The 22,895-nt window shown below is 42.4% G+C and overlaps 1 protein-coding gene across 2 annotated transcripts in view; it reads left to right on the top strand.

Annotated features, from left to right (window-relative positions):
• Nucleotides 1-2,134: 2,134 nt before the first annotated feature.
• DYRK1A (dual specificity tyrosine phosphorylation regulated kinase 1A) overlaps nucleotides 2,135-22,895 on the top strand; it is a 91,539-nt gene continuing 70,778 nt past the window's right edge. Inside the window, exon 1 of one of the 2 annotated variants that reach the window (XM_040577469.1) lies at nucleotides 2,135-2,390. The gene's annotated coding sequence lies outside the window, so the exon portion shown is untranslated. Of the gene's footprint in view, nucleotides 2,391-2,628; nucleotides 2,767-22,895 lie in introns of those variants that run through there. The other variant, XM_040577478.1, reaches the window with a different exon arrangement.

The raw sequence follows: 22,895 nt of genomic DNA on the forward strand, positions 1-22,895 counted from the left end.
TCATGAGAAATATATACAAGCTCCTGATTTAAAGTGGGGCACTGAAATGTCAACCTATCCTTAGGAGCTTTTTGAATGATAATAAAAATAATATAACAATTCCCCTCTTGACAGTCCATTCTTTCCTAAAGAAAAAAAAAAGTAAGATGTGATAACTCATTATTATGTAGAACAAAGTAGAAGAAATTAGATTTGAAAAAAATGGTCATCACCTTTTAAAAGACATTTTAACTTGGCCCAAGTTGTCACATTCCCATCTCAGCAAGCTTGGGTACAGCAAGCAAAATAAAAGTAGAGGACTATTGAGCACAAATGCACAAATGCATGAGAAAATGGTAATATGTGTAAGTGTCGGCAAAAAAAAAAAAAATACACCACCACCACCAAAAAAGGTACATACTGTAACATACTGTAATACAGTAACTGGTATAATAAGTTTCTATGAGATTTGTAGTTACCTATGGTGAGGAACAGAGAAATTACTCTGCCACAGCACATTCCCATTCACACAGAATGGCAGAGAGATTTTAGTGTAATGTATAGTGTGTGCATGTATCTTAGGCCAAAACCTGATGATGCTGACTTGGGAGTCCTTGGGTAGAAGCAGGTGATTCTGCACCTTTGTTACCCAGCAGAACATGGGTGTTGGCTTTCCTCATCTTGAGCTAAGAACTGCTTTCTGATCATACTCTAAGGTAGAGAGAGAAGTGTCAAAAGTGGCTCAAAGTGACCTCTCAATCTTTTGGGGGCTGAGGAGGATGAGAAATGACTGCCTAAGTCATGGTGCTCCCAGACACCTTCCATGCAATTTCATGGGTGGTTTAATCTAACCTAATGCTATGCTGTCCCACAGATCCCACTGCCACACTTCCTGATCTCCTCGGTATCAGCATTTATCCTAGCCATACAACAAATTTATTTATTTATTTTGTGGCTAGGTGTTTCAATTAGTTTGTTTCTGATGTAAAAAGAGGCAGGAGGACTGAATGGCTGAAAGCGGAGAGACAGCGGACTGCTATTTTCAGCAGCAACAAACTTTTAGCTTGGTCGAACTGCTTGTGATACTGTATTTGTAAAGTGGTGATTAGATTTTTGAAGGACTTTGGTTGTCGCTGTACCTGTCTCCCTACCTTTGGTCATTTAATTTCACTTTTTAAGCCGAGAGAAAGATATTAGAACAGGAGAAAGTGCTAATGGAACAGGTGTTGGTAATGTGGCCTGATTTCCTCAAGGAGGCTGACTGTGAACTAAAACGATTAAAATATCACAGGATGGCATTAAAATATTAGATAAAGGCCGTACTCTACTTTTTTGACCCTTGTGGGCATTTATGAAACAAACGATAAAAACAATAGCAAATAAAGTCCCGGTGAAGGTTTGGGCTGGTTGTGCAGACTCCTAAACCGCTCTGCGACTCGGAGCCCTCCCTCAGGACTCTCTTCACAGAACACACCCATAGCACGCCGTGTGAGGCAACTTTCGGGAGCTTGTTTTGGGGCGGAACACCTTCATTTCGTGCAGCTGGGGCCGTGAGGGAACCCCGCCCGCCCGGCGCCCCCTTCAGGACGGGGAAGGCGCCACCTCTCCCCCCGCCCCCCCGAGAGCCGTTACCGGCCTCGCGCCCCGCCCCTCCCCCCGGCGCGGCGGGGCCATCCCGGCCGGCAGCGTCAGCCGTCGGGGGGCGGGGCGGCAGCGGTTGCCAGGGCGACGGCGGGCCCCGCCCTTTCCCTTCCCCTCCCTCCCCACGTCAGCGCCGTCTACCCGCCCGGGCGGGGTGGGCCGGGTGATTGACAGTTGCCCCGGCAACGGGCTCGCCCCGCCGCCATTTTGTCAGTTAGCTTTTTTTTTTAAGCTTTTTTCAAAAAAAAAAAAAAAAAAACCTTCCCGCCTGAACCGCGGGTGTGTTTTTTTTTTTTATAATTATTATTATTTTTTTCTTTTCCTTTCGCACCTTCCCGAAAATATAAAAAGTTAATAAAAAATAATAAATTGTGTCCCCCCCGGTGAGGCGAGCAGCTGAGCCCCCCGGCGTGGGCACGGGCTGTGGCTGCGGCGTGAGGGGAGCAGAGCCGGTTCGTGAGGGAGGAGGAGGAGGAGGAGGAGCGGGGAGGCAGGGAGGGGGAGGAGGTAGCGGCTGGCAGGCGGGGGAGGGAGGGAGCGAGGAGTTCCCGGGGGCTCGGTACGGCGCTGCGCTTCCCCCCCCACCCCACCTCCTCCTCCTCCTCCTCCTCCTCCTCCTCCTCCTCCTCCTCCTCCTCCTCCTCCCCCCGCCCGCCCGCCGCTGTCCCCGCGCTGCCTGGCCGGGGCTCAGGCCGCCACCGCCGCCGCTGAGCCGCTCCGATCCGAGGCGAGGCCGGGCCCCGCCGTTGCCGCCGCCGGGCGCTGCGCAGGTTTGGAACGCGCGCCATTTTGTGAGCGATAGAAAACCCAGCCCGGCCGGGAAGCGCCGCGGATCCGCCCGCCGGGCCGGGCCGGGCCCCCTCCTCCTCCTCCTCCTCCTCCCTGCCCGCCGCGCAGGGAGGAAGGCGCGCAGCGGGCAGACCCCGCCGCGGGACGCTGCCTGCCGTGTGCCCCGAGCCGCGCAGGGCCCGAGCGCGGCGGGGCGGCCGGGCTGCGGACCGGGAGGGAGGCGCCGCCGCCGCCGCACCGGGGCCCCGTGTTCCGAGGCCGGGCGTTGCGAGGAGAGAGGCCTCGAGCGAGCGAGCGAACGAGCGAGCGACCGGGAGGAGCCGCGCCGGAGCGCGGGGCCCACCGCCACCCGGACGGGTAAGCGAGCCGCCCGGAGCCGGCGGCGCCGAGCTGCGCAGCGGGACGAGCTGGGGCCGCCTCCCGGCCCGGCCCGGCGCGGCCGAGGGGGGCGCAGCGCGGGGGCAGCCCCGCTGCCATCTTAGGCGCGGAGGACGAGGAGGAGGCGGCGGCGAGGGCGCGGGGGGGCCCGGCGAGACCCTGAGCGGAGCCGGCAGGGCCCGCGGCCGCGCCGGGCGTTGGGGCCGGCCTCCCTCCCTGCCTCCGTCCTTCCCTGCCGGGACCGGGCGGCGGCCTCCGCGGCCCTTTCCCCCTCTCGGTGTCCGGGAGAGGCCGAGCCGGGGAAGCGGAGACGCCGGGAGGGCCCCGTGCCCGGGGATATGGAGGAAGGGAGCTCGCCGGGATCCCCCGGCCCTGCTGCGCAACGCCCTGCGGTGGGCGGGCGGGAGCGGGGGGCGGCAGGAGCTGGGCCATCAGCTGGGCAGGCACCTGTTGTGGCCCGGGCTGCGGGGGCCTGCCCTCGGGGGGCTCCCCTGGGGCTGCAGGGGATGGTGGAGGCCGGTGCAGGAGGGCTGCAAGTCTGTCTCAGGGTGCTGTCACCCCGCCGGGTGGGGGAGAAAGGGTGAAGCGCTTGGGCGTAGGTACGCAGAGGGCTCCTGAGGTTGAGCGGCTAGCTGACGGGGCTTTTAGGAAGAGAGGGAGCCCATCTGAGGCTTTCCCTCCCACCGGCGCAGCATCAGAAAGCACAATTAGAAGTCCCATAATTTGAAATTTCGAAATTGGTGCATTTTTGAATCGCAGTCAGCTTTGAAGTTCTCGGTTTAGTCCGTCCAAAGACTATGTAGGGGTTCTTTGATCGTGTGTCTAGATTGCTGCTGTTACTTAGTTCTCCTATTACTCCACAGTCATTGGGGGAAATAAACATTCATTGTTCTTTAAAATTAACAAAGGCAGAATATCTGGCTACAAAATAAATCAACAAGCGTGGTTTTGACAACCTACTGTTTTAATCCCAATGAGAGCGTGGTAACAACTTTGGCCAGTAGGTATACATAGTCACTTTTACATGGGTATAGCATTGTAGGGACCTGTCTGAGGACGAGGTAACAACTTGTTTTATAACTGTATTGGTAAAGCTGAAGAATACGTCGATGATGTCTGGTGATAAATAAGCAAATGTATTGTTCGTAGTGGTGCTTAGTTATCTGCTAGTAACTGAGCAGAATTCAACTTATCTCTTTGGATTAGAGTAGCCCAAAGAAGTTTTGGTAAAACTTGTTTCTCTTTTTCTGTACTCCCCCAACCTCTGTAGGTTGGATATTTTTGGAAAATTAATTATACTTTATAGAATTAGAATAATATCACTGAAAATAACTCTGAATATGAGCTAGTATTTGTTAACTATTATCTCTATATATTGAGTGAACTCTGTGTGTATCTATATAGACTACTTTTGTAGGCTATGCTTAATGTTTTTGGCTTACATGAAGTATTTAGAACCAGAGCCACTTTATTTGCGATCTGAAGTAGAATGCGTGTGATAAATTTACATTTATTTTGTGAATTAAAAATTGTATCAAAGTTTGTGAAGCTTATTGAGTTTTTTTTTTCAGTGAACTAAGCAATTTGTTCAAAATTGAGTACAGGGCATGGTCATCTTAAATCACAGAAAGAGGGCAATTCCTTCTCTGAAATTGTTGCATTACACATTTATACATTACAGTAGTTTAATATTGTTTTCAGGCAAAGGGGTACGGAAGTCTGTTATGTGATCAGTTCCCAAATCAATACTCAGGTGGGTTTAGGAGGTGCCATTGGAATCCCCTCCCCCGTGCTGGACAGTTACAGAGAAGCAGCAACAAGGATAATTTTACCTAATAGCAGCCAAGTGTTCTCTGTCTCAGTGTCAATTTATGGGTAGCATCCCCTCACTTGTGTAAAATAAGGATGTAGTAATCAGGAATTTAACAATTTTTAAAGTATGTGGGTTTTGCATGGACTAGGAATTAACATGCGATGACCATAAATGACTTCTAAGGCTGGTAGATAGTTTACACAAAGTAGAAAAACGTGACTGGAGTCAAGTAAAAACTGTGTCTCCTCGAAGCTTTTAAAGTAACATTTAACTAGGACATACTTGCTAACATGTATATTGTATTTTAAAACTCTTAATTCCAATAGGACCTTGTGAAGGAACGTGTCTGGGCTAACTGTTTGGTTAGGCTTTGCCTTAACGACCTTACTGTGAGATTTTTGTTATTTTAGCTCAAATGAGTTAGTCAACACCTTAAAATATAACGTGAAAAAGTCCATTCCCATTAGGTTATGCTAACATGTATGAAGCTGTACCACCTGCTCGTATGGTAGTGTGCAAGAAGACCAGTTAATAAAACTCATGAAACCCTGTACCTTTATTTGCTATGATGCTATTTTATGGTTTTACCTGAACTGAAAAAGGGTAGTGACTCTTTCCAAAGAAGCAATTTTCTTGCTATAGTTAAATTCTCTCTTCAGTGTTCCTCTTAAAACCTCTTTATTTCAGGTGGTTTTAACCCTGGCTACAGGACTATAGGTTGAAAGTTGCTGTTACAACTTAAGTTCTTGAGAAGGAATTGAAGACTGGTATATGTTTAGTCTTTCTGTAGTAATTTTTGATGCTGTTTGGGCAACTACTTTCCAAAGTGAAGTAAAAATCTTTCCTGATATCTTTGTTTTATGGAAGCATGGGAGACTTGTATAACTTCTGAAATCCTTTTGTAAATAGATCCTGTTGTTGTAGAATAGGATTATTTACAGAGAACTGCTACTTTTGTCTTCATAACTGAATACAATGGATTATTTGTTAAGTTACTTTACAATTCCATCTTTTTTCCTTTTTCAGTAAGAGTTTAAGGAACTTTTTTTTTTTAAAAAGTGTAATAACTTTTCTGCTAATCAGACTCAAGTCTGATTAGTCAGACTTCTTTTTTGCTCTAAGACCGAAATAATACAAAAGCCGTTCTGAGCAAATGTTTTTCTTGTAAACCTAAGACTGGGGGAAAAAGTCAACAAGGCTTTGCAAAGAGGAATACTCTCCTTTTCCTTCCTCACCTCTGTGGGTCCTTCAAGAGGAAAGTTATGGGAGCTATAGTCTACTGAAGTTTTAAAAACACTGGAAAAAACCACCACCTTTTTGATAACTAGAAACAATTGTTCCTTCTAGAAAGACATATTCTATATGTACAGTTACATAGTACTTTCTCTTGGAGGTGACACAATATACCCATAGAATTGCAGTGACCTAATCATTAGTTGCTCGTAACAGTTTGATATCCATAGATTAATCTTTTTCCTTTATGAGGAAGGGAGATAAAATTCTGGTTTCATTTGTTTTTATCTAAGCATATATTAAAAAATAGCTCGATTGCTTTTGCCAGTACAAATGTATTTTTTTACTTTAGGTCTTTAGTGAGTACATACCCCAGCTTTACTAGGACTTTAGCTCCATTTCCTCTAATACTCATATATTTATGAGTCTTGTCCAGTGTCTGTGGGTGCTTAATTATGGCTTGCTTGTCTGAGAGCATGGATCACAAAAGCAGCTCCTTTTTTTCTTGACTGGAAAGTACACAGTGATGAGACAGCCTAACTTCCCTTCCCTTCCCTTCCCTTCCCTTCCCTTCCCTTCCCTTCCCTTCCCTTCCCTTCCCTTCCCTTCCCTTCCCTTCCCTTCCCTTCCCTTCCCTTCCCTTCCCTTCCCTTCCCTTCCCTTCCCTTCCCTTCCCTTCCCTTCCCTTCCCTTCCCTTCCCTTCCCTTCCCTTCCCTTCCCTTCCCTTCCCTTCCTTCCCTTCCCTTCCCTTCCCTTCCCTTCCCTTCCCTTCCCTTCCCTTCCCTTCCCTTCCCTTCCCTTCCCTTCCCTTCCCTTCCCTTCCCTTCCCTTCCCTTCCCTTCCCTTCCCTTCCCTTCCCTTCCCTTCCCTTCCCTTCCCTTCCCTTCCCTTCCCTTCCCTTCCCTTCCCTTCCCTTCCCTTCCCTTCCCTTCCCTTCCCTTCCCTTCCCTTCCCTTCCCTTCCCTTCCCTTCCCTTCCCTTCCCTTCCCTTCCCTTCCCTTCCCTTCCCTTCCCTTCCCTTCCCTTCCCTTCCCTTCCCTTCCCTTCCCTTCCCTCCCTTCCCTTCCCTTCCCTTCCCTTCCCTTCCCTTCCCTTCCCTTCCCTTCCCTTCCCTTCCCTTCCCTTCCCTTCCCTTCCCTTCCCTTCCCTTCCCTTCCCTTCCCTTCCCTTCCCTTCCCTTCCCTTCCCTTCCCTTCCCTTCCCTTCCCTTCCCTTCCCTTCCCTTTAAAGGACAGGTAAATTTTTCCATTGTTGATAAGGACAGAGGTGGGGAGTCCCAACATGAGGGACAGTGACGTTATCACATCCTCATTCATTCCAAAGTGTCCTGTCCGTATGATTTACGGGGAGAGCACCAACTGAAGGGCTAGGCAGCTGCAGCAGATAGTTCCCAGTCAGCTTTGCCCAAGTCCCTACAGTATGAATACTCTGGAGCCTCTGGAGTCTGGGCAGTAGCTATTTCAGTTAGCTTGTATTGCAGACATAATCAGTTTAATTTCTTCTCTGATTTTAGCATTTCTTAAATTTGAAAGCAGTGAAAATGTTTCTGTAATTAAAATAGCATAAACTAGCACTTATTCGTAAACTTACTCCTTGCAAAGTTTCTAGGATCTGTAGCCCTAAGTACCTGAAAGTGAAACTGTAAATGAAAGTGAAATCAACTCAGCTAAGTGTCACTGTTTGTTGCAGCTGTGAGAAACCAAGAATTTAGGTATTACATAAAGTTCCAAAGCTTTCTGGTTTTCTTTTTTTCCCAGAGATAAATAAAAACAAACTGTGATTTGAGTCAGTTAAAAGAAAGGTTAATAAAGTCGTAATACGTCTACATGTTGAATAGTTTCCTCTTTCTCTTCAATAACTGTTTGGATAGTGAAATAAGAGAGCAATGGACATGTACAAATTGCTTTCTGGTGGCAGAGTTATTCTTTCACAACAGAGCTGAAAAAACTCAGAGTGAATTTTGAGTTACTCAAAAAACCAAGCTAGTAGAATGACTAGTTGGCACAATCATCGTTAAATGTATTTTAGTGATTAAATCCAAGGTGCCAGTAAAAGTTTTAAATCCTAGTGACCTGAAAACCTATTGTTCATCAGTTTTTTTGCTTCCTGGCCTCAAACACATGCAGCTAGCATTTTTGTTCGTTTGAAATCCTGTTTACCTCGATGTGCTCAAATCCTCGTTGGTGTCACTGTGAGCTGCGTAAATTACTAACAGCTTCTGCTGTACTTTGCCAGTGGATGTGGTGCTGAGGAGCCAACCGGAGCACAGCACATCCACTTGCTTTATAGAGGGACCAGTTTAAACTGAAGGAAGGTGTAAAAAGAAGAGTCCTGTCAGGTAGAGAAGTTAAAATATCACTACTTACTCAGTTCTTTGTTTTCCTGAGCACTGTGGATTTCCTTTCGCTGACTTCTGGTCAGTCTGTCCAGGTGTAATTGCAGCTCTTTTGGGTACTTAGAAATACATAACCATATATAAACACATACAGTTTTACAGGACTTATAAATGAAATACATCTAGGGTATGTGTTTGATTATAGACAAATAAAATTGTAATATACTTCCTTTCAAAATCCAATTGGTATGGAAAGCTCAATGACATTCCTTGAGCATGTTTGATTCTGGTTTCTTTGCTGTTATTCTTTCTATTTTTCTTCTAATTTGTGGATAAGCAGGCATTAATTTAATGGTATGCCAAAAATTGCAAGTTAGTGTTTGAAATGTATTGATGTCTTTGTTAATGTTACAAGAAGTGATTGTTGCTTGAAGATCTCGGCAGTTTCCCTTTCTGTAGAAGTTACTCATAAATCCGAGAAATACTGGATCATACTTGTGAAATAACACAGTTGAATATATATTTTTCCACTCTGATCAGATGCTCAGTTTAGAATCCGGTGTTCCAGTTTTTAGGGTGACTTTCCTGTCAATGTCATCACGTGCCTTCAGAAGCTGAGATTTTTATGGCAGGCCTTATGCAGGCCTGCAAATGTTGAACATCAGCGTGATTGTATATCTGTCCGTGTCTTCCCACCAAAATCATGTTTTTGCTCAAGTCAAGTTCTGCGTGTGCTAAGGCTCCAAACTTACACTGCGTTTTTCTTGCCCCTGGATCAGAAAAACTAGGAGGTGCAGTGCTGGGGAGGGGTCAGTTAACTCTGCAGTTACTGCAGCTTCACGTTGAATGACCCTCACAACTCCTCAAACTTTCCCTGATGGTTTATTATTTCTAATATACGCTGCATTTTACAAGCTTAGATTCTAAGTGAATTAATGTCTTCTGTGAACTATGTCTACTAGAGACAGCATCATAAATGATTCATTTATGTTGAAGGCTGAGTGGAAAAAGTATATGTGATACTGTGTTAAAAATTATGGTTGAAGGTTGTATCATAGTTAAAAGTTGTTTGGTTTTGTGTTGTGCTACTTAGAGACCTTAGCTGGGATCTGATTTCCATTCTATGTACTGTACAATGTGAAGTAAATATTATTTCTTTCGTAATTTAATTTTATGACTTCGAGATGCATACCTGTTCAATTCCTAATGTTCTCCTATGTAGCATTTTGTTATGGCACTGTGTAAATGTGTGCACTTGTGGTTTGTTCACTTTTCCTTCAGGTGAATAAGAAAGGCTGGGAGTGGTTGTAATTTAGTAGTCAGCTGTTGTACAAAAGTTTGATGATAGAAGGTCTAATGTTTAATAATGTGGAGGTGTGAGTAGAAGTCATTGATGATATCTGATGTCATCCTTACAAGAGGATTTCTCTCCTGGCTTTGTAGGGTTTGTTAAGTGATATTTTCACCTGTGTCTTTGACAGTGTGCAGTCATGGCTCGCAGTTCACAGTGTGCATATGACTCTACTTTCAGTCTTCTTGCCCATAAAAACATTCATTTACATATCTCTATGGAGTTAAATCAGCCAGTCATGTTCACACTATGGTCATGTTATAACTTTGTAAGCCTAGTGTGAAACCCTGAGAAACAGTTACACATGTGGAAACGTTGGAATAGAAGTACTTAGCTGCTTTACCTTAGTGGTTAATGATAACATGAAAAGCTTTTTTTAATTCTTAAACCAAGATCAGCTTTGCTTCATGCGATAGAGACTTTAATGTTTTTTTTTTTTTTTTTCATATAAAGAGTCATTAGATTTGGAGGCAATTTCTAATTGTGTGTTTGAAAGTAATGCGTAATGCCCCTTTCCTTAAAGTAGTTTGCATAGTGCCAGACCATTGCAGCAAACTGAACTACAAATTTTTGCTAAAATATTTGTGTTAAAGTTATAAGAAGTTCATAAAGGAAGGAAAATGTACTAACATCTGTATGCAAGTCTGAGCTGTGTTTGTCCAAGGTTTTCTGTTATAAAGTATAGGTCCAACCCACTCCCCATCCCGGTTATAATGCAAGGAAGTAATTGTATACCTGAGTAAGGGCAGTTATGGCTTTCTGCTAGATGTTCTTAGTGAGCATCCAGTTATTTCAAGACTTGGAAAAATAAGTTTAACATTTAGTTCACAAGGTTCAAGTATTGTGTTTGGAAATCACTTTCTGTTCTGCGTAATTTGCAGAAACATTTCTTCTCTAAGTGAGCTGAGGTATTTTGAAGTGTTTGTTTGAGTTTAGCTACTGTTCTAAAGGAGTCGAAATAAAAAGGTAAAATATATATAGTCATATAAGGGAATATTGATCTCCATGTTTTGTGTCTGGAGGAAAGGGGAGTATGTATGTGACAAACTCCTGTTTTTAAGAGGTCTTCTGAAACTCTGGCAGTGTATCCACATGGTGCTTTGCATTTAGCAACATCAGGATGATCAGCGATATATGATTTTTGTGTGATTTTTATGCATGCAGACTATTTGTAGGGTGTAGGGCTTTAATTTAGTAACGGATAGAAGGAAAAAAAAATCTCAAACTTTCTAGATTCTTATTTAAAAAGCATCTAAGGAGAAAAAGGAAAATCTAAATTGGAATAATCCCTGTTACTAAACATTTTCCTAGTAGTGAGAAGTTCATAGAAGACTTGTGTTCTAAAACTTATGAGCTGTTGATATGTATATATATATCTTCACGCTGTCCAATGTAATAAAGATTATTTCTAATTCTAAAAAAACATAAATCACAATATTTTCTTTTTCTTAATGAATTTTTTACATCAGGAAAATGTTTTGATTGAGATTAGCAATTTTTTTTCCACCGTGAAAATGATTTCCGTGTCCTTAGTTTACATTTGTTCCCTTTTAGTGTGTATTTCCAAAATTTCTTACGAAAGGGAGTGGACTCAATTGACCTTCTCTGTGCCACTCATCGTTTTATGTATCTTTATCCTAACTTTTTCTTTCCTTTGAAAGTATCCTTCTAGGCATACATACCTAGACCGGTGTTTTGCCATGCTATTGGCCTCCCTCTCTTTTCTTAAGATTTTGAGTCTTGTAGTTCCTACTAAACTTTATTGAGATGTGAGAATACGCAATTATTTCAACACAAGAGCTTGAATATAAGTTGAAGAGTTTAACCTTTAGACTTCCATATGTGGAAACTTTGCCCTTGATATTTTTCTGATACAGGGTTCTTCATGTGCTTTGCTTTCGTTCTTTCTCAGCATTACTACTATTTTTTTAACCCTAACTTTAATCTTTGTATGTTTGAGGAAAACTTTGTTCATGTGAAGCAAAGCAACCTGAGGTCTGTGATATGAGGTGAGACAAGTGCAAGCATACAGTGGGCTCAGAATACAATTTATGAGCTACATGTTACTCATTGTATGTATTCTAGAAACGATGAGCTCCCAAATTGACAGTGCCAGTTTGTTTGTACATTAGAGGAAACAGGTACTCATTGTATTCCATATGTTGTAAGTAGGGTCTTTCTCCTTACACTGTAATCACGTATACCTCTTTGTAGTTGTCTTTGAGTCAGCCATTTCCATAAAAATTCCCAAGTTAAGTCAAGCACTCAGTGACAAAAATGGGAAGATTCTCTTGCTTTTAGTGTATTGACTCTGTGTCCTAGTGGAGGTCTGAACTTTCTTTTATCGTGCAGTAAATATAATTGTAGTTACAACAGGATTTTTGCTTCATTCACTGTATGGAATGGGTAGTGCTCAGAAAAGAAGCATCTGTTCAGATATAGTTTTTTGTTGTTGTTTTTAGGTATAGGTTGATGATAATTGTGTGCTGTCCAGGCTTCGCACATAGTGTGGGGTTTGTGACTTTCTCATAATCTTGAGCGTGGATCAGAGTCTAGCAACTGCTAACAGATTCTTTTAGCATCTTATGAAAGCAGTGTTTTTCAGTGGTTAGGATCTAAAGCACAAGAAAAGTAATACCAGAACTGGTACTAAAAACCCCTTTCAAATTATTATTATTTTGTATCTTCCTTATTGGCAACCTTTTTTAGGGGTGATAGTAGGGGTTCAGTGATTTTGGGCGTTTTGTATAGCACTTCTTGTTGCTTTCCAAGCACAAAGCAGTTTTTGCCTCACTAACAGGAGGTGAATACCTGCTTAGGTAAGATACTTTTTAGCAAGGGAAATGAGAGGCAAAAAAGGTAAAGTGACTTGCCCTGAGTTACACAGTGACATAAAAGGTGGAGCTGAGGGGTTTAGGCATCTTATGCCTTAGTAGCAGGATGCAAGTATTTACAGTTGCATTTGACTTGAGTTTATATTCAGAGTGCCTTGTAACTCAGAGAAGCAGTCTCTTAAGGTTGGAGGGTGACTCAGCACATCCAGATAGTGGTCTGCTCGTGGAACTTAGGATCTGTTTGGAAATTTGAGGGAATTAGAGTTAGAACTCATTTTTATCCCAAAGGGAGTTTGTGTCTCTTTTAGCTTGCAGTCTTTTGCCCCATTTGATAACATCCTTCACTTTCTGAAAGCACTGGTGGAGTATTTCAATAAATAGTATCGTTTAACGTATAGCTGCCATTTACTGTGTAGCTTTGTTTTCTGTGTGCCATCCTCCTAATGTACATCTGTTCGATGAATAAAATAGCATTTGACTGTGAAAGGTTGTGTTGCAAAATGTGAGACAGAGTTGTATATCTAGCCCACCTTAATTTAAACATTTCCTAACTTCTTAGTCTTTGATTTTATGACATTTACAAAACTTTTTTCATACAGAAAGAGACATATATGATATTCATACAATTTGTATAATTGAAACATCTCCTTCTTCTTAGTACACCTCTGTTGCCTGAGCTATCAGGTTAACTCTAGCATCTGGCAGGACTGATTTCTCAATCTTGTGGGTCAGCCACTTGAGAGCGAGCAGTTTGGAGAACAGTGGGTTACCCGTGCAGACATAAACCAGTTGTGTAAACCACACTCCTGTATGCTTTGGTTTGGTTGGCTTTCATGAGGCGAACTTGGCTAAGTTTCTACGACATGACTCTTCCCCAGCAATAATCTGTGCTCCAGTTTCAGCTGGTCAGACTTGTCACAGAGTCTTGAGGCACTGCTCGGTAGTAGTGGCACAGAAGAGAAGCAAATTGACAGAAGCTGGTGAGAGAAGAATGAAGCTGTTGGTCTTCTGGTACTATACCTTCGTAAATTTTGGGGAAATTTGGAAAGACTTCATTACCTCTTTTTCACCCAGATCAATACCATCTTCCAGCATGAGACAAGGCAGTAGGCCGGTACGTAATTTCGGTGCATAGAGAGTGCTGCAGGGCAGCACAGCAAAGAACGGCACATTTGGAGGAAAACACAAGCGACGTTGATTCTCTCTCCCGTTTTCATCGTGACCTTGCTCTTCCAAGAACTATACCTATACCAAACTTGAAATAATAGGTAAAGGAGCAAAATTGTGAAAAGCAACACTCTTGTTTTAATATTTCATTGACAAGGTCTGTGGAACATGAGCAGTATTTAAATCTGATGGCGTTGTATGTGTTGTTTTTACAGCATAAGTGTTAGCAAACTGATTTGAAGTTCATGCTGCAATATGTACAGCCACTGAAGCACTTGGAGTTGGATTATTGAGAGAGTTATTCTAAGGCAAAGTGTGCAACAAGCAGTTCTTTGAAGGCAATTACAGCTTAAGCAGTTCCCCTTCTCTTCAGATTCTGGCTGCTTGTTCCCACCTGCTTTGTGTTGGCACAGCTGTTTGTAAGACCAACCAGTGAATCAGACTTGGAAACTGAGTTGGCTGAAATACATAATTTTATATATATAACACTTGGGTGTGTGGGGGGGTGGAGAATCAGGTTACTTTTCAGCCAGATCGGTTCCTAGACCTGGTATACTGTGCTGCTGCTGAGACATTTGACAAGATAATGGAATGGGCTGTGTGGGTGGACAGGAACAGGGTGCCTGGAAGAGGCCGGGGTTGGTTAACTGGCTCTGAGAGCTCTGTTACTTAATGGAGAACATCATTCGGAGGAATTTTGCCACCCCTCCTGTAGTAAATCACTGCAGTGACAGACAGACAGACGCAAACATGCACACTGCCGCCCTCCCCGCCCCCTCTTCCCTCGCTCCGTGCCTCGCAGAGTTTGGCTTGCTATCTCCAGCTTCCGCGCTCCTTCCCTCTGTCTCTCCTGCTGCCCTCTGACGCTCTCCTGCTCGCCTGCGCTCTGACACGCACAAAATCTGCCTGACGGTCCTACTCGATAGCAAACTCTCTCTCCTGCTTGCTCTCTTGATACACCTCTGGTTTCTTGCACTCTTCTTGCTTGCGCCTATCTGCTGGTTCTTCCCCACTCTCACTTACTCCTTTTCTCTTCTAACTTGAGCTTATGCCCTTACTGTCTCACATCCTTTTTTACTGCTTGTTCTCTCAAGCTCCTCTTTTTTCCTCCCTTGCTCAGTCTTTCGGTCACTCAGTGTTTTCTCATCCTTGATCTTTCTCATGTTTTCTCGCTTTCTCTTTTTCTCTTGCTGCTTGAGAGAACAACGCTTCTGAGAGGAAAAACTGCTTCAACTTCTAAGGAAGAAAATCTCTTAAGAAACCCAAAGTTTTTATTTATTTATTTTTTCCAAACAGTACCATAAAACAATGCAGTATATAGATTTCTTCTCAATATTGTGCTCTTCTAAAATTTTAACTTAAATTCTGTATTTCCATAAGGCAGGTATGTGCACACAAAATATAGTTTGTTGCTACTTGGAGAAACTGAAAGATGAATTAAAGTTTCTGAAGTTAATGTTCTAATGAAGGGTATTTTTCTGTCTTTGTAGGATGTGAACAGTTTATCGATAGCAAAGGGAAACTGCAGAGCAAAGAAGTTTTGTGTTTTTTTTTTTGGTTCTGCTGTTCAGAGGAGACAGGAAAAATGTTTCTCCTGATATTATCAACAAGGACTGGTTATGTCAAAACAAACAAACAAATAGAAAATGTTAGAAATTCCATGCTTGTTTGTCTTTTTAAAAGTGACCAGAGCTGCTGGAGTTATATTCTTGTTTCCCTTCTATGCATTCAGATATGTAACATTTTTGTTGCAGTTACAGGTAAATGGTTATCAACAAAATTTAAGTTAGTTGGGAAAGTACTGGGAGTGTTGATTCCTTATATCAGAGGTGAAATTTCATCTACAGTTTAGTAATCCAAAGGTACTTCAAATAAAAACGTGGAAGATCATATAGTTGCTCTTCGTAATAGTGAGGAAAAATTTTGCATTTTTTGCGTGGTTTTTTTTCTCCTCCCATCTCCTTTGGTTCTCTAAGCCTTTGGGTGAACTGGAGCCAGGAGTACCTGAAGGCTGCAGTATGCACGGCGTGCTTTCTCCACACACAACCTGATGAACATCATCTTAACTTTTGCGTTGTTACATGAGGGAGCACTAAAACATACCACTCCCTGAGCTTGCAGATTTTTGTTTTGTTAGGGCAGCTGCTCTAAGTCAGATTATAAAGCAGCCTGCTATCAGGATATACATGCTAATAAGCAAACACTATTCTGGATTACAATAGCTGCCTTTGGAAATGTTCATTTGCTTCCTACTTGGTTGGTAAATAAAAGTATTACTCATAAATGTTATATCACTTCAGTGACTTGCCTGATTTTTTTTTTTTTTTAATCCCATCCACCTTCTGTTCTGCTTTCGGTCTTGTTCTAGTCTACTTCTAAGTAAACTTTTTTCCTTATACTTGGTTTATGCATGTTTTTTTTTTTTTCCATGACTGAAGACATTCAGTGATGCCTGTGATAAACATCCTGGCGTTGCTTGGTTTCTAGGAGTAGTTGAGGCCCCTCAGTCAAATAAAGATTTAGATACTTCAACTTTTAGTGAATGTCTTCCCCCTCCCTTCTTCACCAGTCCATTGTGTTTTTCATAAAGCCTCGTTTCCCTTTTTCCCTAAAATCCTTTGGGCTCATTATTCTGAATTTCAAAGCTACCCACTTTGGCCATCTTTGTACTTTAGGATGTCATCTGTTTCCGTGACCCTCTCAGGAAAGGGAGGAAGACCGTTCAGTGTTTTCACACTGTCTGTGGTAGATGTTATCTGTACAGGTTAGCATGTCTCTTGTTTTTTCATGGAAAACTGAGGCGCCATGAAGTTCTCCATGCTTTCTAGTAACTCCTGTAAGTCCAGTAGGAAGCTAACATGAAGTCTTTTTGAGAAAGAGCCTCTCTGAGCAAAAGAGGAAGGTTAGGCCTTGGCTGCTAAATCCATGTGGGAATCCGTCTTCTGAACGTCAGTTGTGTACATGGTGTTAAAAATGGGGAAAGAGTTATCTTTCATGACCATCTTGACAGCCCTATTTTCATATATGGTATTTCTCTTTTGCCTTGCGCTGGAAACTGTTGTATGAAGGGCTGCAGAAATGAGTCCATGAGGCTGCAATTGGTCTGTTTATTGCACCTGATGTGAGCTCTGAATCTGTTGCTCCCCTCTTTTGCTATGCCCCTCCAATTTCATACATTGCTCTGCTGTTTCAGATGTGTCCAGAAATATGGTGTTCTTAAGGACACCTCTTGGCATCATCTGTGTGGTGTGTCAGATCACACTTGTGACCTTTTAGTTGAGCTTTTTCACAAAATGGAAAAAAAGAGCAGCTCTGTATCAAAAGTTATCTTTTTACAGCAGTTCTTTTAAAAAGCACAGCACGTGGCTACATGAAACACACCAGTTCAGTAACATTGGTAGACAATTAGAGAAAAATTCTGTTTGATAAGCAGCTTTGTTTTGGAGTCTTTCCATCTAGCAGGCTATTCTTGGTAGTCTGCAAGGACTTCAGTCAGACAGTAAAGATTTTCTTTCCGTTATATTTCCTGGATACCTCAGACACGATGATCTTGAGTACTGTTTGGAGGTCCGTGAGGTCAGGATTTCAAAGCCTTTTGTTTTTTATTTTTTTTAATTTTTTGTCCTCATTTTTTTCCTGCAACCCACCTAATTAAAATCATTTTAGGAATTTTTATCAGGTAAAAGCACCGCAGTAAACCAAGCTCCCCTGGACAGAACCCTAGCATCTTCTGACGCTGTTGGGGAGACTATTAAATAACCAGAAAGATGCATTATCTTCACATGTCTTTTAGCATTACTTAAATGGATAATTTTATCGGTGTTAGTGCCATGTCTGCTTCTTGAACAACTGACAGATAACTTGCATTTGAAGAGCATTAGCTTGATTAGTTAATGCCCAGCAATTGTATGCTGGAATTGCTGGAGTTCATATAAGCAATCCCAAAGTTTCAACTTCTTCCACTTGGTCTTTGAATTTCATAAAACCCCAGTTAGACAAGATTCTTCTGAAAGGCCTCAGAGTTTTTTCTCATAGAGGAAATACATCTTGATGAGAGATGTATCTTAGACTTTTTTCTTACGACTGCTATCAGAGAACATTCAAAAATGAATTCCGTACATCTCCTTCATAGTGACTGCACTCAGAAGGGGATTCAAAACATTATCTCAAGTTAGCAGACTAAGCTTGGGCTGCAAGTTCAACACAGTTATTTAAAAAAAAAAAAAAAAGTTCTTCTGAGTCCTTTAAAGCCTTTAGGATATCAAAATGTAGCAGATTTCTTCAAATAATTTAGCATCATGCCTGTGTATGAAACCCAGTAAGCAGACCCGAACGAAGTTGGTTTTCGTTTGGGTCAATCAGTGTTAGAGCAGTGAGGTTTGGGAAAGGGAGGAATGTGTCAGAATGTTGTCCCCCTTCTTTTTTTCTTTTGTAGCAGGAAATGTTTAGATTTGCTTAACAATTGTGTGCTCCTTCATCCTTGGTTTTAACCTTTTGCTGTTACCCGAGTGAAAGCAAACTCATGTTTGTTGTGGGCTGTGTGCGTGTGTCGGTGACACAAGGTGTAACCTGTTGCAAACTTTGAACTCGTAGCTGTTGAATTCAAATAGAGTCACCTTACAGTAAAGTCTCTGCAACCTTTTGTTAGATTCATAAAACGCTTTCCACACTAGAAAGTCCTTGTTTTTGATATCGATAGGTAGGAAATAATACAGGTTTATACAGTTTTAGTGGTGATTGGCAATTCATTTCGCTTGATGAAAGGGTGTCATGGTTTCCTGGTCTTTGAAGGCTCTTGAATGACTAGATCTTTCTGTGGGCTATTCCATACCTTCACGGGGGGCAAGGCTTGTTGAGGAATTACTGGCTGAAATTCTAAGAAAGCTGGATTACATTATGACGAATATGCTCTGAGCTTAGTGATGTTTTTTTTTTCTTTTTTTTTTAATAGAAGAAATAAGAATGATTTCTTATTTGGCCCAGCAAGTGTACTGGAGTCTCTGATGAGCTACTTGCAACCATGTTTTATAGGGACATAGAGCTACCATGCGTATTAGATGAAATTTCTATTCAGTGTGATGATAAACATACCCCAGTAAAGCTTTTGCTGGTTGCTGTGTGCCCACTGTCTGTGCTGGCTTTTCTCCCTTTGTGTGCGTGTGTCCACATCCACGTGTTTATATGACTTGAATAGGGTGTTTGAATTCTTCCTAATGACTCATAATGCCATTTAAAATTCTCCAGACTTTTGCTGCCTACAACCTGTGCAGTATGGCATATCTTGGGATGTATCAAGATTACGCTTAATGGCAGGGATGGAGGCTAGCAACATAGTAAAACAAGACCTCAGAGTTTTAAATGTGAAAAATAAGTATTTTGACTTCTTCACTAGAATACATGAAAATTTACTGAAGTTTAATTCATCTCCTTCTTCAATGAGAGTTTTCTAGGTCACTGGTTCCTTAACTGGGGAATAAGGCCATGGTAAATGAACTACAGATGGAACTTAAAGCCATATTGCATTGTGTTAAGTTGAAAAATTGTTAGCATGATTAGTATTTTATTAAAAAAAAAAGAACACAAAACTTAGGGGCTGACAGTGGTCTGTATTCTAATAAACCTGTGGGCTGTAGTTCTGGAGTGAATGATGTGAGGTAAAAGTGGAATCATTTATTTATTCATCTTTATTTATTCATTGCGTTGAAGGAACAAAGAGGGGAAAACCCATTTGTGCAGTTTTTTGCTGATCTACTTAGCCTTGTCTCTACCGTAGTTTTGGAGTGCCTCGTGATGCTATGTGCATTGGAGATTACCTCACGAGCATGATACAAGAGTTACAGTAATTTCCTACTTCAAAGGTGGCTTACGAGACGGAGAGGAATTAAGCTCGACCCTCTGACGGGCTTGGGGCTGTCATCGTGGCAACACCTACCTCGTCGGTGCCTGGGTGTTGCAGGGTAAGCAGCAGTCAGAAGTCAGGATAGGTTCTGCGACCCAGCTGGTTTGCCAGCAGCCGAATCAGATGACAAGGGACTGTCCCTCTGTCCGCTTTCTCCCTTGTCTGTACATTATTGTAAGTTCTCTTTCTTGGTGCTTTGGCTTTACCTTTCTATGCGGGGCCAGCTTAAGAAGCAAAGTACAAAAGGCTAATGATATTAAATAAAAGGTAAAATCGTTACCGCCAATTTAGCTACCTGAACTGTTTCATCATGAGGTGGAAGAGCACCAGGAAGATGAACCTTGCTTGTGACTTGGGCCTTTCTGTTCAGCAGGAGCCCTGAGCCTGGTCAGCTTGTGTAGCCATACGCTTAGTGTGGAGTTGTGTAATGGGACACAACCTGAGCTAGCGTATTTGTGGCACAAAAAGTACCTGACAAAGATGTGAACGGTGTTTGGTTGGGTTGTTAGCTCATTTTGCCATATATTCAGTGTGAAAACTGAAGCTCTCCCCAGGAAAGGGGCAGAACTGTGCACCTGGGGAAAAGGGAGCGGGGCTGCCCTTCCTGGAGGTGGTGGCCTGTCAGATTGCCTCGGTTATAAGGCATAATTTCACCTGTAGATCCAGCATCGTGCCCTAAGCACTCAGTGCTTTAAACATTTTTCAGAATGGAGTTTTAATAGCTCTTACATTCTTTGGGGAAGCTGTCCAAGCTATCCCTGGAGGATATCCCTTCTAAATTAAGAGGTATTTTCTAAATTGTACTTTTCTGTAAGATGCTTATGACAGATTCAGAGTTCTTTATTCTGGAATTAGGCATCTGAATTATTTTTAGAAAGCTGTGGAAATTTGTTTTAAGCAGGTCCAGAAGGAGCTGGGAGTACCATCATTTCCATCATTTAGACCTCAGCTGGTAGAGCACGGGCGTGAGCTATAAATGAGCCTCCATTCAGCGTCTTCCTCAAGTGAAGAGAATCCAAACTCATTCCTGACTTGCAGTGAGACTATGTAGATCGCCTGGCCTTTCACATGTTCTAGGAGACTGCCCACAAGTCCCACTTAATCTGTACAAAAGAGAATCAAAGAATGACAGCAGAGAGGAAGAAAAGGAAACATGACTCTCCAGTCCAGCGATTAGCGCGCTTACCTTAAAGGAAGAGGAAGAAGAACGTTTCGGGGGTTTAGTCAGTGCTTATGCCTTTTACAGGAAATGGCTCCTGGGTAATGTTTTGTTTTCTCAGTGAAGAGATACTCTGTGAGTTGCGCAAACGTGGGGCAACCACCAAGTTAGGAGTGCTGAATGGTATGCAAATAAGATGTAGGGAGTGTGGGAGAGCGTAGATGGGACATCGAATAGTCAGCAGCAGTGGGATTATTTTCAACTCTTCAGTTGAAGGAAGGAGCTTTAACACTAAGTAATTTTTATAATGAAGTTGATTTCCTGAAGGACGTATTCTGACAAATTGTGTATTTACATTTGTTAATTCATATGGTAAAATAAAAGTACCCTGTGATATTTTTTGAAATGTATTTGAGTGTATGTGTTGAGTGCAGTTCATAAGAAATAATGGCATTGTGCTTATGTTAGAGGTGTCTTGAACTCTGAAAGCAGTGCTTTTCTTCAGCTCCTCCAACTTGAGATCTCATAAGATGATGGAAAGAATGTCCCCTATGCGATTGCTGCAGTAATTCAGGATAGAAGCATTTTTGCTTCAGAATTCAGATACCTCCTTTACTGTTGCGTTGGTCAAACTGAGTTAGGACTTCAGGCATATTGTGGAAGTCTCTGCGTATGTAGGCTAGAACACCAAGAGCTGAATAGTAAGGATACCGGATTTTATTGTGATGAACATTTTTTTGTTCATTTTGCTGTCAGAGGAGTTTGTAGTTGGCAGGCCTGATTAAATTTATTTCTTCAAATTTATTTATGTAGACTATTATGACAGACACAAACTATATATAGAAGAGCCTGTAAACATTTCACTTGTGTTCCAGAAGTAGAGGTGGGGTCTGTAACTAGTGACATCAAACCAGGTGTTAGCTGTGGTCTTCGAGGTGCTTTGTGGCAGTTTGGCAAGAATTATGCTTTTTGGTCGACAAACTTGGTTTGTTTAGATAATGAGCTATTTAGGCAAGGATCTCCATTTTATTGTGTGTCACACAGCACCTAAGACGATGAAGTTCTCCCTCCGTAAGTAGAATACCCCACTTTCTATTTCAGCACAGTGGTAGAGCATGGCTGCCTCGCTTCCAACACCAAGTACTTGGATTTGGGGTCCTGACTTAGGAGCTGTCAGTCTCAAAGGTCCAGACATCAGAGACCATACAAAAACACAAACGAAGTTCTCCCTGACCAGGTGGTAGCACGCAGAATGTAAATACACTACCTGTTTGCACGTGCTGAAGTTGGGTTTTTATTTACTGGGTAGACTTTTAAGGTGAAAGTTAAACTTGGGCTCTGGTGTTGTATAGAGCCAGCAGAAAACTGATTGAAAAAGGTGAACATTTTACGTCATGCTGAACTGCGGAGGTGACTCAACGAGGCTGGGGCAGGTGCCAGAGACGGGCCTGCACTGAATGGCAGAGGACAGGGAGGGCAGTGGGGGGAACACAGCAGCCAAATCTAAATCAGCTTTGGCTTTTGCGCAACTGCAGATCGAGAATTCTTATTTTAATGAAATAATTCAGTTTATTCATCATCATATTTGAATGCATCTGGTTGTCATAGAGTCTGAACTTGACCACTGTAAATTTACTTTAAAAGCTGTTGAACTTTATATGAACTGCTATTTGAAAGCATATTGAAGATGATTTTTAAACATGGTGTGTCTGTACTGACATGTCTGGTAAAAGCTGGAACCTGGTTTTTGGTTTCCAAGTTAGAGAGAGCTGGAAGAGCAGTCATGGTATGTGTAGTTTTGGAAAGAAGGGGTTTCATCTCTTTTTCTTTTAAACAACGTAACTTCTCTTTTACATCTGAATTTAGGGACCCGGTTACTTTGTTGATATCCTAAAATCCTGGAGGCAATCCAAAAATTCCCTTCCAGCATCTTTTGACATTGATTGATCTAATTAAAAGGCAAATCTGAGTTCTATAAGCAAATGTAAGTTGTGGTTAAGCCCCTGTTTGTACATTTGCACCTTTGTGTGAGTTAATTGAGGGGAAAGGCAAAAGGACTATTCCGTATTTCACTTCAGTATTGTTCTTGGGGTCTGTAGAAAGAGCAATAATGTGCTGAAATTTTGAGTTGTGCAAAAAGAGAAAAAGGACATCCTTCCCTCATGAAGAATGTGTTAGAGTTACTTTTAGGAACAGCCATTTGTGAGCCAGACCCGCTTTTGTTGCTGCTGCCAGCCTCTTAAATCAGCCCCTGCTCCCCTTGTGGAGCAGCAGCGTCTACCCTGTTTCTAAGGTACAGAGTTTAACCTCTTTAAT

This window comes from Cygnus olor, chromosome 1 (genome assembly GCF_009769625.2).
Source record: "Cygnus olor isolate bCygOlo1 chromosome 1, bCygOlo1.pri.v2, whole genome shotgun sequence".
NCBI classification, from domain to species: domain Eukaryota; kingdom Metazoa; phylum Chordata; class Aves; order Anseriformes; family Anatidae; genus Cygnus; species Cygnus olor.